This window comes from Rhinopithecus roxellana, chromosome 7 (assembly GCF_007565055.1).
Source record: "Rhinopithecus roxellana isolate Shanxi Qingling chromosome 7, ASM756505v1, whole genome shotgun sequence".
NCBI lineage: Eukaryota > Metazoa > Chordata > Mammalia > Primates > Cercopithecidae > Rhinopithecus > Rhinopithecus roxellana.
In genome coordinates, this window is record NC_044555.1 from 81,444,116 (window position 1) to 81,459,915 (window position 15,800).

The 15,800-nt window shown below is 44.2% G+C and overlaps 1 non-coding gene across 1 annotated transcript; it reads left to right on the forward strand.

The window, feature by feature from the left end:
• Positions 1 to 15,187: 15,187 nt before the first annotated feature.
• Positions 15,188 to 15,327, forward strand: LOC115898893. The gene has a single exon (XR_004058547.1). It is a non-coding gene; the product is annotated as a small nucleolar RNA SNORA7 (small nucleolar RNA).
• Positions 15,328 to 15,800: the final 473 nt, after the last annotated feature.

The window sequence follows — 15,800 nt, forward strand, 5'->3', positions numbered from 1 at the left end:
ATGGCTTTTAACTAATCAACACCTTGATTAACCAGTGGAAGGCATATTTAGTGGTGATTCACTTATGACTGCCTATACCTCACCAGGACAAAATTGTGGTTTGTCAAGAGTCTTTAGTCACAAACAGAATAAACAACCACTGGCTTATGTTGCAAAAAGGATATGGGAAATTCTATAGACATTGGAAAGAAAAAATACATTAAAAGAAGTCCACACCAGGCGCAGTGGCTCATGCCTGTAATTGCAGCACTTTGGGAGGCTGAGGCGGGCAGATCACCTGATGTCAGGAGTTCAAGACCAGCCTGGCCAACATGGTGAAAACCCCGTCTCTACTAAAAATACAAAAAATTAGCTGGGCGTGATGGCGGGTGCCTGTAATCCCAGCTACTCGGGAGGCTGAGGCAGGAGAATTGCTTGAACCTGGGAGATGGAGGTTGCAGTGGGCCAAGATCGCGCCATTGCACTGCAGCCTGGACAAGAGTGAAACTCAGTCTCAAAAAAAAAAAAAAAAAAAAGTCTATACCCACTCTAATGCCATTATCTTGAGACATCTTAGATATGAATAAAAAGCCATTCCAATCATTATGAGAACTGTCTTTAGAAGAAAATTATACCATAGGAATATCTCTAGATTTTGAAAATCATATACCTAGAGATCATTCCATAAATAAGGAGTCAGGCAAAAAACCAAAGGAATTCGTCGGTGAGTGTTAGGAATCTCATTCCCCCACAACTACTGGCTCACCCCAACCCTGCATTGCAAAACACTTGGCCCCCTCTGACCTCAAAAAGCATTTGGTGCTTCCTCGTTAAGCTCTATTTAGTGTTTTCAGTATTCACCCATCTTCCTCAGTCTGGACCAAATCTGTTGCCCGATCTTCACATTGGTTGCGACGTTTTTGTCTCTTCCCAATTCTGGCATTCCAGAGGGTCAATAGGTTCCTTCTGCAGGTGCTTTTGAGGGAAGTGTCCCCCCTAAAAAATTGTTTCACACCACCTTGAACAGACTCTAAACTTAAGCACTACAGTTACTAAGCAGCCTTTGGATTCTTTGTTTTTGAAGTTAGGTTTTTCAGCTATTAGTGGAAAGTGTGCCTCACTCTACTCCAGGATTACCAATAGAAATGAAAGGACAGAAATGGCATTAGTGTTCAGAGAAGATTATCCATACATGGCTGTATGAACACTGAAAATTACATGAGGGTCAACATAAAATCAGCATTACAGGTACTGAAACATAAATCCTGATGGCTTTCACCATTTTCTTAAGAACAAAATTGCAAAAAGTGATATTAACAGCCATCCTAGACGAATATGAGTAAATGATTTGTTTTTCCTTAAGAGAGCATCCAAGTGGATTGTAATCGTTTTCACACATCAAAGAGAGCACCCTTCTGTCAACAGGTATCTCCGGTTTTCAGGACCTGGCAGAAATTCTTCTGTGTTCTGCCTTTAAAGGTCAGGTACAAAAGTAGAGGCAGCTGCCAGGCCCCTTTGCCCAGAGCTAAGTGTCTGGGACCATGAGTGGGAAGGATTGAGACTTGAACCTCCTTGGGCCACCAGACAGCATGGGGCACCACCCACCCGTTCTGCAGCTGCGCGCCGCAAAGCTCTGGCCTGGCCGTAGCCTCCTGCCCCATGGGACACTTGCTGGCCATACCATACCCAGCACACGGCGCATCGTGCACTTTCTGACATTTTGATGCCAAGGGTCGCTGGTCACTGAGCACTGACATTTGATCTCGGACCGTGACCGCAGATTTTGGAAATTTCTGGCACCCCAGTGTCTACTGAAAGGCCCCACCCACTGCCCTGCTCTCATGGGCAGCTACCTGAGCCGCTTCCTGGGCTGGCTCTGGGCCAGAAAGCTGTGCCCCGCCCAGAAGCACTGGGCCCTGCGGTCCAGGCCCTTCCTCAGCCCCCAGGTCCAGGAGAACTGCAAGGTCACCTACTTCCAAGGGAAGCACTGGGTCCACACCTGGCCCCTCCCCACCGCTCCTCCCAGCTGGGACTACCCCCGCATCCGCATCCAGAGAGAGATGGTCCTCGCGCCCATCCACCTCGGGAGATGGTCCCCCAGGCCTGGAGGTGCTTTCCCAACAGGCCGCCGCTGCTGAGCAACATCAGGCCTGATTTCTCCGAGGCTCGCGTGGCTTACTTACGTGAAGCGGTGGCTTTGGACCGCCCGCCACTCCCCCAGCCTGTCTGCACCCTGGTGACTGTGAAAATCACCCTGCCAGAGCGCAGAGGGAACCGGACGCCCAGGCCATCTGCCTTCTTCAAGCCTGTGATGAGAAACGGAGTGGCCCATTCCTTTGTGCCCAGGTCTAGGCCGCTGGGTAGAGGCCCCCACTCCCAGGCAGCGTTGTCTCAATCCTCCCTGGCGGCCGCCTGCCATGCTGCAGGATGTGCGGCTGCCAGGCGCCCGGTCGCCGAGCCACCGCAGGAGCGCTGGGCCTGCGGGCACCACTGCCCTGACGCCTCAGGCTTGCCTGCACCTGGAAGGAGCTTCGCCAGGGGGGCCATGAGCCTCTGAGCACACCCAGCCTTCTGCCCAGCTCCAAGAGTCAGGCCCCTGCCACCACCTCCTGAGCCTCCAGCCCTCAGCGCCTTCACCCTACTGACTGTGGTTCCACCCCCACACCAGCCACCGGCCCCACCAGGGCACTTTCCACTGCTCCAGCCGACCACTCAGCGAGCCCCAGGCCCACCTCTCCTGTCCTTTAAAACCCTTCCCTTTTCCTTGCGCATTCGCCCCTGCCTTCTCCCTGGGGACAGAAGGCATGCTTCTCCCCAGTTTCCCCAGTTTCTACAATAAAATATTTGTTGTTGTTAATAATAATAGGTGTCTTTATTATAGAGATTGTCATATGCTTTCTTTCAAAGACAACACCATGGTTTCTCCAGCTTGGCACTATTACTTGGGCCAGATGGTGCTTTCTTGTTGGTGGGGGGAGGGGGCAGGGGGGAGGGGCACGCTGTCCTGTGCATTGCAGGGCCTTAGCAACATGCCTGGCCTCTCACCTCTAGGTGCCAGCAGCACACTCTCAGTCCTGACTATCAACAATGGCTCCAGGCGTTGCCAAATACTCCCTGGAAGGGTAGAGAGGTCAGAAGTCATACTGGTGGAGAACCACTGAGGATCAGTGACCTCTAGTGGCAGAAACAGGAAAGCCTAGTCCCCCAAAATGTGCGGTTTTGTAATACATATCAAAGACGCAGGGACAAACCAAATGAAGTGGCGCATGCTGGACAGAAAACATTTTCACCAGTTTTCTAGAATGCTTGGGGTGTGAATGATTCCTGTGGTCTGGTCTTACTAGCAATCAGGAAATGCAAAATTGTTACAAATGAGCTACTATTTTAAACTTTTCAAATTGGCAACAATTTAAAAGTTAAATAATACCGAGGGCTGGTAAAGACCCATGGAATTGGAATCCCAGGTGACGCTGTAGAAGCAAGGAGTCCAGCCACTCTGGAATGGCATTTGCAAGTGATTCCTAGAACAGAAAATGCAGCTACCAGAAACCCTGTGGCACACATACACAGACACTGGTGAGGATGTTCTTTGCAGCACTCGTCATCATAGCAGAGAACTGAAACAACCCAAATGTTCATCAGTACAGGAATAAAGTAAATACAGTATATGCTGTCGAGGGAATACTGTTCCACAGATTAAAGGAAAGAAATAAGCCAGGTGCAGTGGCTCACAACTGTAATCCCAGCCCTTTGGGAGGCTGAGGCGAGTGGGTCGCTTTGAGTTTAGGAGTTTGAGACCAGCTTGAACAATATGGGGAAATCCTATCTTCACAGAAAAAAATACAAAAATTAGCCGGGTCTTGGTGGTGTGCGCCTGTAGTCCCAGCTTCTCAGGAGGTTGAGGTAGGAGACTCGCTGGAGTCCAGGCGGCAGAGGTTGCAGTGAGCTGAGATCAGCCACTGTACTCCAGCCTGGGCGACAGAACAAGACTCTGTCTCAAAAAAAAAAAAAAAGGAAAGAAATAGTGCAGGGGTTTCTCAACATCAGCAGAATCAGGCCAAATAACTCAGTGTTGTGAGGATACTCTGCATTGTAGGATGTTTAACAGCAAACCTGGCATCTGTCTACCAGAGACCATTAGGACTACCAGCAGTTGTGACAATCAAAAATGGCTCCAGGCCTATAATCCCCGCAATTTGGGAGGCCAAGGCAGGTGGATCACTTGAGGCTAGGACTTCGAGACCAGCCTGCGTAACATGGTGAAACCCTGTCTGTACTAAAAATACAAAAATTAGCCAGCTGTGGTTGCACATGCCTGTAATCCCAGCTACTCAAGAGGCTGAGACACGAAAATCACTTGAACCCGGGAGACGGAGGTTGCAGTGAGCTGAAATTGTGCCACTGCGCTCCAGCCTGGGTGACAGAGCGAGACTCCGTCTTGAAAAAAAAAAGAAAAACCAAACAAAAATGGCTCCAGGAGTTGCCAAATATCCCCTGAAGGACAAAGTCACCCACTGGTGGCAACCACTGAGCTAAGAGCTACATTTTTTTTAAAAAAAGGATAAATCTCAAAAAAGTACTTTCAAATGAAAAAGATTGGAAGTATTTTGTGCAGCACAGTGCCATTTATTCAAATAATATATTTTATTACATACTATAGTGCTTATAATTTAATTCATATTTATATTTTATTTATAAATTTATATAGCAATTGCTCATTAAATATGAATTAAAATGTTCATAAAATTGAGGTATTTTGAAATGTTAATATGTAATATATTCTGTTAAGTTTCATATAAATATTTTATCATATAAATTACATAAAACATACCAGATAATATTTCTGGCATGATAGAGGAGGGCAGAAACCAGGTAAGAGGTAATTTGGATACCTTACCCATATTGTTATTTTTATCTAAAGCCTCTTTAAATACTGTTCAAACGTGAATTACATGGTATTCCCCTTTAGAGAGTCATAGAATGTAAACTGCATAAACTAAAGCAAATTCCCTTCTCATGGAGCTTGCTGTCTGAGGGGTTGGAGACAGAAGATAAACAAGTAAATAAATGCATACACTGCATACTGGTGGAGGGTAGGAAGGCAAGTGCTATAAAGAAAAATAGGGAGGGTCGCATTAAACTCTCAACCCAACTGGGGCCCCAAATACTCTCCTTGTCCCAGTTACCATGGAACGACACTCTCTTACTATGTATGCAAGTTCATCAAATGTTTCAATGTTTTCTTTGGTGGCAACTCATACTTTAATAGAGTACCTCACAAATAAAACGAAGATATTTTATCTACTTAGAAATAAAGATTCCCATAAGATTCAAATTGTTGCTGAAAATATTAAACCTTACATTTTCAATGGAAACAGTTTTGGTTACACACAAAAAGTCCTGGACTGAAGCTCTAAAAAATCTAGCTTTTAGTCTGAAATTTTCCACTCCCCCATCTCTGGGATTGACAAGGCGTCGCAATGTGAATGAGGTACAAGAAGGGACTTGGGTTCTGTGTGCATCAATGGTGACACTTTTGGCATTTTGGGTGGGATATTCCTTGTTATGTGGGACTGTCCTGAGCCTTAGACAACGTTAATTATTTCTAATCCCCACCCTCTAAATGCCATAGCACTCTGAGTCATGGATATAGCTCCAAAACAACCCTTCGACGTTTCTGGATGCTGAGGCGAGAAAGACTTCTAAATCTTTGACATTTATTTTCACACTCCACTTGCCTGCTTCTTGCCAAAAATTTTCTAACAACCATCTATAGTTACTCATCAAGGGCTGGTAATTATTCATTCATTTATTTGGGCTACATATTACTTTCTTCTTGTGAATTATTTCACTTTTAGAAATTGTATTCTTTGTATAGTTTTAGAGTTTACAGAATGATTAGTTATTTGAAATGCTGTCTTGCTCATTTGACATAGGTTTTTGTGGGCATTAACGCCAAAGCTGCTTTCCACAAGACACATCTGAGCTGTCAGTTGTATTAAAATATAATAGTGAGTGTGTGATAACACAACTCCATAAACTGCTTGACACTCCCCCCTCCAGGAGTGAAGCTTAAGTCTCCTTCCCTGAGTATAAGGGTTTAGAGATTCCCTTCTGCCAGTTACAGTTTGGAAAGGGAAACGTGGCAGGCACCACGTGATCCAAGGGATCAAGGTGAACTTAACAGTGATGTCATGTGTGTATCAGGAACCCTGACACCATATGCTGAGAAGGGCACTTCACCTCATTTTCTTCTCCAATAATCCCTATGTTCTGGCTAAATTATGAGAAAACAGCAGATAATATCCAGTTGAGAACTTTTACAAAATACCCAGCCAACCCTCTTCAGAAGCACCAAGGTCATGAAAAATAAGGAAAGACTGAGAAACACAGAGTTGGGAAGACGAAGGAGGAGGAGATCTAATCTCCTGTTGTAATGGATGCATGGTGGTTAGGTATAATAATAGCATTAGGGGAACTGGGTGAAGGGGCCAGAGCAGGCTTTCACAACCTCGACATTTGGGGCCACCTCATTGCTGAGGGAACCATCCTATGCTTTGTAGGAAGTTTACCAGCATCCCTGGCCTGCACATGCCAGCAGTACATCCCTTTCACCATAACCCCCTACCTGGCCAAATTGTGAAACCCAACAGTAAGTACCTCTGTATAGTTCCAAATGTTCTGGGGTAGGGAAAGGGCACAAATTGCCCCAGGTTCAGAACCCTTGTAACAAAGGAACTCTGTATCTCTGCAACTATTTTTTGAATCTAAAATTATTTTAAATTATGACATATATTTGTATATGTATTGATATGGTTTGGCTTTGTGTTCCCACCCAAATCTCATCTCAAATTGTAATCCCCATGTGTCAGGGGAGAGACCTGGTGGGAGGTGATTGGATTATGGTGGCAGTTTCCCCCATGCTAGTCTCATGATAGTGAGTTCTCATGAGATCTGACGGTTTTTTGTTTGTTTTTGGTTTTTTGTTTGTTTGGCTGGAGTGCGTTGATGTGATCCCAACTCACTGCAACCTCCGTCTCCCAGTTCAAGCAAATCTCCTGCCTCAGCCTCTCAAGTAGCTGGGACTACAGGTGTACGCCACCATGCACGGCTAATTTTTGTGTTTTTAGTAGAGACAGAGTTTCACCATGTTGGTCAGGCTTGTCTCGAACCCCTGACCTCAGGTGTTCCACCCTCCTTGGCCTCCCAAAGTGCTGAGGTTACAGGTGTGAGCCAAAACGCCCAGCCAGATCCTATGGTTTTAAAAGGGGCTCCTCCCCCTTTCCTTGCCTGCCACCATGTAAAAACATGGCTTTGCTTCTCTCTCGCCTTCCACCATGATTGTAAGTTTCCTGAGGCTTCCCTAGCCACGCGGAACTGTGAGTCAATTACCAGCACCCCTACTTCCTTTATAAAATACCCAGTTTCAGGTAGTTCTTTAAAGCAGTGTGAGAACGGACTAATACATGTATGTATCTATAAATTGATATATAGATGTATTTTAGCAAGAGCTAAGCAGTTATTGAAAAAGTTGCCTAGGCACTATAAATTAAACTACAGATAATGACATAAAGCACTGGATAAATTACAAGTTCTGATTGGCATCATTGATAATGACATAACAGCTAGAAATACACTTCAAAAATAATGAGATATATTCAAATGCAAGATATTGGCACCTGCCAGGTGCAGTGGCTCATGCCTGTAATCCCAACACTTTAGGAGGCTGAGGCAGGAGGATTGCTTGAGCCCAGCAGCTTGAGACCAGCCTGGGCAACACGGTGAGACCCTATCTACAAAAAAATTTTTTTTTAATTAGCTGGATGTGATGACATGCACCCATGGTCCCAGCTACTTGGGAGGCTGAGGCAGGGGGATTGCTCAAATCCAGGAGGTTGAGGCTATAGTGAGCCATGATTGCACCACTGCATTCCAGCCTGGGTGACAAAATAAGACCCTGTCTCAAAAAAAATTTTTTTAAATACATTGGCACCCATATGTTATAAGAACAGTCTTAGTAATTATTCAAAATTTTAAAAACTTAGCGTTTTTCTAGACATCCAATGCACTGTCCATTGCACGACAGAGCCAAAATTTAGCTTTTTTCTGTATTCACATGTTTCATATGTTTGTTTTTTTGCCATCCACTATACTAATGCCTTCAGTAGCACCATTTCTGTCGTTTCTTACAGGATTGGCATTAGGAAAAAAGGTGAATAGTTTTACTTGCTTAGGGTCTTCTTTAATGGAAGAATACTAAGCATCCCTCCTATAAGATGGTGCTGCCAATAGAAGTAAAATCTCAGATTTTAAGAAAACAAAAAAGTTACCTTGGGCTCAATAAATAGCAGTCATAGAAATATATCTGTAGAGATGTGTTTATATTTTGTTCACATACATGCAGTTGAACTAGAAATTAATAAGCCCACTTCCCACAGTAGCAATGTTGTGGGAAGGGGGCCAGGGGAAAGCCTAGCCCTGCTCTGAAGGCAGCCAAGGCTGTATATGAAGATGGAGACACACTCTGGGCTGGCACTTCCTACTTGCTCGGATGATGCTTTCAGAAACTAACTGATGTCTTGACCTCCCCAAGAGTAAGAAACCGAGGTCCAACAAAAGCTAACACCCAGGCAATAGGGAGCTGCTTCTACTCTGGCCATTGTGTGCCAAGTCCACCATAGGAGCATCCTCCTATGGGACTGAGGCAAAAAAGAGGAAGAAATTGGGGGGATTTGGGGGGACACTGTTTTCTTGCACCCACTGCACCTCAATAGACAGACCGCTGATTTAAGAGCCAGGATGTTAAACATGCTTCATTCACTCACAGCTGTTTACTAAGAGCTAACCTTGATTCGCCAATATGGTTAGGGATATGGTTAGGAAAAGAGTTCCTACTACAGCAGCACTTAGATTCCGTGCCCCATCCCATGCAGGAATTTAGTGATGCTAAGACTCTTGAAAACCAAGACTAGAGTCTTGAGCCCACCGGAGCATTAAATACCAAAGTGGAAGCCAGTAACCCCCACGGTGGCAGAATTTGCACATAGTTCCATGCCCTGTGTGAGAATAGACCCAGGACATGGGGAGGACAAAGAGCTTCTAGATTTCACATGGCTTGTCTGCATTCTTTGTCAGGAGGGTCTCTAATCCCTGCCCTGATTTGAACTTCATGATCTCCAAGCAAAGAGCACCTGTTTTAATTTGATCAGTTGCAGGGTCACTAGGGAGACTATCAAATACTTTGTCCATCAGCAACAAATAGATTTCTCTGTGCCCTGGGACATGAGAACATGCGGCCCAAGTGTTTCCTGTGCAGTGAGCCCCTGTATTCCTGAAGCTTGGCCAATGTGGACCATTCAGTAAGTGATTGTGAAATGAGTGGATGGATGACAAGAGGTTAACATCTCACTGTTTCTGGAATTTTTCCCCAAGAGACCCTGTCAAACATTTAGTTGTGTAGGAGCTGCATTAATAAATAAGGGAGGGAAGACGGAAGAGAGATTACTTCCTTGAAACTTCCCCTACCCGGATACAAATATTCAGAGACACATTATAACAAAAACTATAGTGAAAGAAGAATCCTGAATATGCTGTAGATTGAGGTAGCCAAAAGAAATTGTAAACATAAAGAGAGAAAATTTGTGCTAAAAGAGAAGTCACATGAAGAACACAGCTCAGTAATTCACTTCTTTAGCTATCAAAGGATAGACATTTCCTCTAATTATAAATTTTGTACAACTGGGGACTTCATGGTCTTTCTTCAAAATGTCACTACATTGAATGTCCTCCAAGATTTTAAGAGAATGAAAAATTAATCAACAAGCACTTATTCAGCTGGACATGTCTTTTAATAAGCCAAAATACCATTGGTGTAACTAAATAGAAACCCTGCATTTTCAAGGTGTTAAAGATAGATGGGTCTGATGAATTCACTTCAGTAATCATTTTGACCAGTTGTTTTTACCGAGAAATTATATTAACTCAGACACAAGTGTCTTCTTTAAGCAAATCACAAAAAAGAGGTAAAAGTGTTTACTCCCCTTCCTCAAGTGTGGAAAGCCCTGGTCTGAAGGTTTCTCTAAGAATTGGCTCCACTGCCATTTTTCATCAATGGCGCTAGACAGGGCCAACTGCCTCCAAAGAGTAGTAAGAATTGGGCTCTTGTTTCTGGAAATCAAAAGAACTAAATGGGCGCTGGGCTGCTGTTTTACAAGCACAAGACTGTTAATCCCCTTACCGTGGATACAACAGCACATTGTTCCTTTTTAGATCACGAGATTCATCCTTGAATAATTAGGTAGAGGAAGAAATCCATTATATATCCTACACCATTTAACTCAGAAAAAGAAAGCCATGCCTGAGCTAGACCTCTACCTCTCTTGCTAAAAATGATGAATTATCTAAAAGCCAATATTTGAGTAAACTAAGCAGTTGAATTTCTCAGTTGACCTGAGAAATAGTCAGGGGCTGTAGATAAATAAGAGAAGGAAGGAGAGAGAAAATTTCCCAGTTGACCTGGGAAATGGAGTAAACTTTATAGCTTCCTGAGAAATTACTTTCAACATTGTAAAATCCTTGTGACATCGTTTTAGTAGATCTGGCCTAAGTCTTATTATAAATAGTGGAAACACCCAATTTTTCAACCAACAACTGCAGAGTTGACATTTCCTATGTAAGTCCCAAGAAAACCTCAAATAGAATAACCTGTAGATATTAGAGCATTCTCCTATCAACTAAGTTTTTTCATCTACCATTCTACTTTTTTTTTTTTTTTTTTTTTTTTGAGACGGAGTCTCACTCTTGTCACCCAGGCTAGAGTGCAGAGGTGTGATCTTGGCTCGCTGCAACCTCAGCCTCCCAGGTTCAGGCGATTCTCCTGCCTCAGCCTCCTGAGTAGCTGGGATTACAGGCACGCACCACCACACCCAGCCAATTTATATATTTTTAGTAGAGATGGGGTTTCACTGTGTTGGCCAGGCTGGTCTCAAACTCCTGACCTCAGGTGATGCACCCGCCTTGGCCTCCCAAAGTGCTGGGATTACAGACAGGAGCCACCACGCCTGGCCTATCTTCCATTCTACTTTTAAGGAAAAGCAGCAAATAACAAGAAAACCATTTAATATAAAGATTTGTAAATAATCACTTCAAAAGAAGTGCCTTGTTGCTGTCACATTTAGTCCATCTTCGTGTAATTCTTATCTGGGCCAGTTTCTTGGGCATGGGACATGTGCAGTTACACAAGCCTGTGCTCTTAAGACGGTCTTACCCATAGTTTAATATTCTGCTGTTGCAGTCTTGAAATTCTTAATGATTTAATAAGGGGTCCTCCATTTTCATTTTGCACTGGGCCCTGCAAATTACATAACCCATCCTGATTTCTACAACTATAGAATAGCACAATGGGAATTCCGTATGGATTAATAATATGTGACACTTATGGCTTTTTCTATATGCTTCCAAGTACTTCATATAAATTACTTCATTTCATTCAATGGTAAAATTCGTAGGTGCTTAACTTTTAATGAAAGACAAAGTCAGATGCACTCTAAGGACTAAAAATTATATGTAGCATTACATTTTAAAGATTTTCAAAACATAATTTGTTGTGGAAATGAATTATTGTCATGAGGTATCCCCCACTAGATGGACTTCCTGTAGGATCAGGGGCCCTGGTCTTCTGTAGGGATGAGCAAGCTTTTCTGAAGGGCCAGGTGCTAAGTATTTCAGGCTTTTTCTGTCAGGACTACCCAACTCTGCTCTTCTAGCAAGAACGCAGTCTGTGAGCAATAGATACTCAAATGACCAAGCCTGTATTCCAATGACACTTGGTGTGTGGACACTGAAATTGGAATCGCAGATAATTTTCAGGCATCACAAATCTTTTTCATTTTCCACCTATTTAAAAATGTAAAAATCATTGTTAGCTTGTGAGCTGTATAAAAGCAGGCAACAGGCTGGATTTGGCCCACAGGCCATGCTTTGCTGACTGCTGATCTTAGCCCTCATTTGACTCTTAGTGCCCAGCACATAGCAGGCTTTCAGTAGAGGTCACTTGATCCTGTGGCTCCAGCCACAGCAATGTAGTTCCATGGGCTGACCTTGTGGACAGCAGTGAAGGAAGAGGTTGATGTTGCTCACACTGTTCCTTTTGGGCACTCTGTCAGCTCCTTCTTCCTCACCTCTTGACAGCATCTGGGGCAGATGTTGTGGCTTTCCTGTCACTTCCGGCTACTGAGGCATCCGGGCCAGTCTAACCAAAGCTGCCTTCCTGCCTCTCACCTACAGCTGCTCCCCTTCAAGCAGTTCTGGCCAGAGCAGGGACCTGAGCGGCGGGCTCCCGCCATTTGCTCCGGGCTCCACTCCCTCCCTGCCTGTGCTCCCCTCCCCCATGCTTCATTCTCCTCGCTTAGGGACAGGAAAGCAAGATGATGGGGGTGTGAGATAGACAAGGAAAGGCCAAATTCTTCTTCCTGAACCAGGGCCCTTGTGGTTCCCCCTGCTGTGAGGGGTCCTCTGTGGTGGTGGGCGTCCAGATGCTCTCCACTCAGAATGCTCCTGTGGAGCCTTCAGGGGCCCCTCCCGGGACCTCTGCACTGCGTCTTCCCCTGACATGGGTGACATGCTCTGACCAACTTCCTGCGCCCCATCTCAGCTCTGCCTCCAGGGGTGTACACCTCCAGCCTCACTCTGCTGTCTTGTTTTGCCCTGTCTCACTTAAGGACATGGGCCTAACAGGCAATGACTCCATCCTGTTCCCTTCCAAAACCTCTGTTTGGCCCCAGGAATATATTTAAGTGCAGACTGCTCAGAAAACTGCCCTCTCTCTCCCCAGTCACAGGCACTCAAGCCACCCTTCCACCATGAGACTTCTCCAGCTATGAGGCAGCCGCTAGCTTCAGAGTATCTTCAAGTTTTCTGAAATAGTCATAGAATAAGGAATGAGAAAAAAATAAACAGCCAATGTCCAAGACCTCTGAATCCATCTTTGGAAAGGATAATTCTACTGTGTTAGTTTCCTACGGCTGCCATAACAAATACCACAGACTAGATGGCTTAAACAACAGAAGTTAATTTTCTTATAGTCTGGAAACTGGAAGTCTAAGAGCAAGGTATCCGCAGAGTTGGTTTCTCCTGAAGCCTCTCTTTTTGCCCTGTAATAGCTGTTCTCTCCCTGTCTTCATGTGATATTTTTCTGTGCACATCTGTGTCCTAACCTCCTCTTCTTATAAAGACAAAAGTCAGATTGGATTAAGGCTCACCCTCATGACCCCATTGTACCTTTATTACCCCTTTTGAAGACCCTATCTCCAAATACAGTCACATTTTAAGGTACTGGCGTTTGGAACTTCAACATATGAATTTGGGAGGGTGGAGGACAAGATTCAGCTTATAACAGCTACCCTCCAGAATTTTTAATTCACTCAGTCTCACTTTGGAACCAAAAGACCTCTGGAAGGCAGATTTAAAAGCTAACCCATTTGCCAAGCTACTGGTGTTTTCCATCCACCCACCACACTGGAGAGAGGCAGTCTCTTTGCAAAGTTATTTTTAATCCCATCTTGCATTATGTGGTGCCCTTTCCCATAGGAAAAGGCTGTTCACGTAGGAGTGCAGCTTCCTGTATGTCAGTGCATGTGGAATCCAGCCCAGCACCTGAATTGCATCCTAAACACATCCTGCTTCATTAAGCTGCCCTCATCACTCATCGCCCTGACAGCCAGTACTGCTGGAACTCATACTGCCTGGCAGCAAGATCAGCATGTCCCTCCATGCAGGGCACCTGGCCAAGAACCAACTCTTCCTGCCTGGAACATTTTCCCCCTGGCAGGCTCCTTTTTGTTAATCCAGTCCCAGCTTAAATGGCACTTCCTCAGAAAGGCCTTCTCCTGACCACCCAAGAAGTCCTCCCCATCCCACCCCACCATATCATATCATTATCAAGGTAGTTAGTAGTTCTTTTCCTTTGTAACGTGGTTTACCATCAATTTCTCCATTGGTCTACAGATGTCATGAAGAGCATTTCCTAAGGACACTCAAGTTGTCACTTGTATGTTCCAATTTTGGCTTGGGAAATTTTGTGCACCATAGGCCTAACAACAGGCATCATTTATGTCACTGTGACCTATGCAGTTGGCTGCTACTTTTTCATGTAACTACACACAAGTAAAGGTGCAAGTATGTAGACAGTGGTGGCCCCAGGGGATGGTTTGGGGAGAATTTAGCCCATGATAAGTTCCATCAGTACTTCTCTCATAGCCACTCCATATAAATGTGAGATCTCAGTGAAAGGGGAACTTGCTGCCAAAATGTAGCTTCAACACAAGTCCCATATAATCTCTCCACCCATCAACAAAGAAAATCTGAAGCCACCACTGTCTGTGACGGTAGACATTCTCATTGACTACTGAAAACTAGAAGGAATGTCTCATATGTCATTAATGGCTATTTTGGTCATAGGATGGGTTGTTTTTTTTTTTTTTTTTTGAGACAGGGTTTTTCTATGTCACCCAGGCTGGAGTGCAGTGATATGATCATAGGTCACTGCTGCCTTGAACTCCTGGACTCAAGTGATTCTCCCGACTCAACCTCCCAAGTAGGTGGGACAACAGGTGTGCACCACTGTGCCCAGTTAATTTTTTTAAAAATGTTTTCTAGAGACGGGGTCTCACTTTGTACTCAGACTGGCATTGAATTCTTGGTTTCAAGTGATCCTCCCGCTTCAGCCTCCCAAAGTGTTGTTGGGATTACAGGTGTGAACCGCTGTGCCCAGCCAGGATGGATTTCAAGCTAATTTACATTGCAGTGAAACAACTCCCTTGGGCGTGAAGGAAGAACTGGCTTTAGATGTCCCCTTGTACTATCTGTAATAAGAAAAGAATAACTTGCTGAAATACAAATAAAATCCAAATCCTCACTTCAGTGAAGAATTTTGGGATTCTCTTTCCTCAAAGTTACTTTCATAAATATAAGGAAAAATAAATTTGAGTTTCACTCTCCCCTTGGTCCCTTTCCCTGCTTAAGTAGCAGAAGCACAGAAAGACCTCTAATCTACACACTTGAAAATCAAGAAAGACTATTGTTGATTAGGGGTTGGTACACACTGTTCAGATAGGGAAGGCTTATTAACACAATGTAGAGATGATGAATGAGCCTGTTCAAGTGTAGATAACAATGATGAGCTCAGTGCAGCAGATAAAAATGAAGATCCTACCTCCCAGGATGGCATCTGAAGAGTGGATAGTATTCTGCCAGCTTTGGAAACTGGATGAAAAGCAAATCTGGCAGAGGTACCCATTCCATTCCCAGCTTGCTCAGTAGCTGGTGATTGGAAGAAACTCTGCAACAATGTTCAATCCCTGGACAGGAAACCCTCCTTCCATGATTCTTCTTTAACATGGGTCTGAGAAAAAGAGAAATACTGTATTTTTTTAAATGAAGATGCTAGCCAGCTCTCACCAGAACACATATTTAAATTGTTTTTCAGTTCTTGAGGATGATTTAACCTGATCTGTCCTTTCATTGATTCCTCTTAAAACCAAGAGCTTGAGCTGGCTGGGTAGAAGTCCAGTTTTGGTCACAAAAGAAAGCCCCAAGCTATTTAGATCAGAACAGGATTGATGTAGTTCTAGATTGGGTTTTGTATCCTGCCAGTGAAACCAACTTATCCTGGACAAGTGTGAACAGGTTGAAAGCTTGTTCATTGAAATACATAGCATATTTCCCCTAGGGCATTCAAAACATTTCAAAGAAAGAGCCTCCATGCATAAGTGAAATTGAGCACATATACTAATGAGAAGGTGTAGAACTCACAAGAGGATAAG